This window comes from Phaethon aethereus (assembly GCF_964289735.1).
Source record: "Phaethon aethereus genome assembly, chromosome: 1".
In the NCBI taxonomy this organism is placed as follows: Eukaryota; Metazoa; Chordata; class Aves; order Phaethontiformes; family Phaethontidae; genus Phaethon; species Phaethon aethereus.
This window is the reverse complement of record NC_138575.1, coordinates 24,613,612-24,615,922: the sequence shown is the minus strand read 5'-3', so window position 1 is coordinate 24,615,922 and position 2,311 is coordinate 24,613,612.

Below are 2,311 nucleotides of genomic sequence, written 5' to 3'. Positions count from 1 at the left end.
AAAAAGACAAATATTTGCTGAGGAAACTTGTGATCTGAATTCCTTTTGTAAAAAAAAATTACAAAAAAAATCCAGCCATTGCTGTTCATTTCAATCCACTTCGGTATCACCCAGTTGTGTAAATGTAGTACAGTCGTGGATCATAGAATCATAGAATAGTTTGGATTGGAAGGGACCTTTACAGGTCATCTAGTCCAAACACCCTGCAATGAGCAGGGACATCTTCAACTAGATCAGGTTGCTCAGAGCCCCATCTGACCTAACCTGGAATGTTTCCAGGGATGGGGCATCTACCACCTCTCTAGCCAACCTGTTCCAGTGTTTCACCACTCTCTTTGGGAAACATTTCTGCCTTATAGCTAGTCTAAATGTACTCTCTTTTAGTTTAAAAACATTACCCCTTGTCCAATCACAACAGGCTCTGCTAAAAGTCTGTCCCTGTCTTTCTTATAAGCCCCCTTTAAGTACTGGAAGGCTGCAATAAGGTCTACCCAGAGACTTCTCTTCAGGCTGAACAACCCCAACTTTCTCAGCCTGTCCTCACATGTGAGGTGTTCCATACCTCTGATCATTTTTGTGTCCCTAATTAAGATGTCTCTGCTCATTGCAGGGTCATTGGGCTAGATGACTTTCAAAGGCCCCTTCCAACCCAAACTATTCCATGATTTTATGATTCTGTGATTGATGGCTCATGTCCAGCTTTTCACCCACCAGTACCCCCAACTCCTTCTCAGTAGGGCTGCTCTCCATCCCTTCATCCTGCAGCCTGTTACAGATACCGGGGGTTGCTTCGACCCTGCATTTGGCCTTGTTGAACCTCACGAGGTTCACACAGGCCCATGCCTCAAGCTTGTCCAGATCCCTCTGGATGGCATCCCATCCCTCAGGTGTGTCAACTGCACCACTCAGCTTGGTGTTGTCTGCAAACTTGATGAGGATGACATTGAAGAGTGCTAAGTGCAACAGAAAGAACTAACTACAACTGTGTTAACCACATGTGTTTCACAGATTACAGTGCTGAAGTGGGAAAATAGGTTATTGACTAGAATGGAATAGAGCGGCATAATTTGAGAAAATCAATGAACTCATTCAATGCAGTTTGTCCTTGAAATCAGTGTGTTTTAATACCATAGCACGAGAAAGTATTTTTGGATCTTTCTAGACTAGCCTCACTTGAATCTATTAAAACAGGATGGAAACCCAGTTTTTACAAATCAAGAACATAGTTAGATGCTGATATAGTATAGAACACAAGAAGATTGATCATTGTTCAAAAATGTAACTGAATTCCATTATCCAATCATGTGAAACTTTGAGAGTGTCAAGTGTGTTCTCAAGAGACACAAGAGGTGCCAAAATGAGCAAGCAGATGAAAAAGATGACATAGACAAATACCAGAAACAAAAGCTAGCAAATGAGCTGTGGGAACAGATGGAGTGTAAATCATTGCTGTTATAAGGACTTACATTCCAAGGAAAACATGAGTAGAAATAAAAACAATGGATTTCAGATAAAATTTACAGCCTGTAAAAAATCGTAAAAAGAACAAAGGGAGATAATACATGAAAAAGACTGTTAGGAAGAAGAAAGTGTTGGGCATGTGCATAATGCCTGGTACAGCATAATATAAAGGAAGAATGAAAAAAGCTTTCTTTTTATTGCTAAAGTTTGACCAGGATTCTGAAGTGCTTTTGGCAGCCTGAAAAAGTTGCAGGCATCTTTGTGCCAGCTAGTAGTAACACAGGAATATGTAGCTGTGGACTGTAATAGTCCTCATCATCCAACCTCATCACTGAAAGAAGATATTGAGAAAAAATAATGTTAGTATAAATCTTGTTTTTTCTTAGTTGTTGTTGATGTTAAATTTCCCAAAACTTACATTCTAACTTTTCAATCATCTTTCTGTGTTTGGCTTTTTCACATTTAATAGGTTGGTCAGGGCAAAGGTTGTATTTCTTCTGTGTTTTACAGTATAGGATGCAAATGTATTCTGATCTGATGTGAATCTTAGAATTCTGTGATGCTACAACTAAAGAATAATATGAAATTCCATGATAAATCACATATGGTGAATAACAACTACCAGCTACTAGAAATGAAGGGCAGAAAATTAGTCACTAAATTATTAATACAGTGCAATAAATCCAGATATTGTTTGCTGATAGTTTGTTTGCTAAGTATTTGATACAGCATCCTGTAAGGCATGTGGTAAACCATGGACTGTCTTAAAATGTGGTTGGGCCCTAAACAATGGTCAGTTTCCAAGGGCAAGAATTCCAAATATATAATACAAGTAAGAAAGGAACCACTG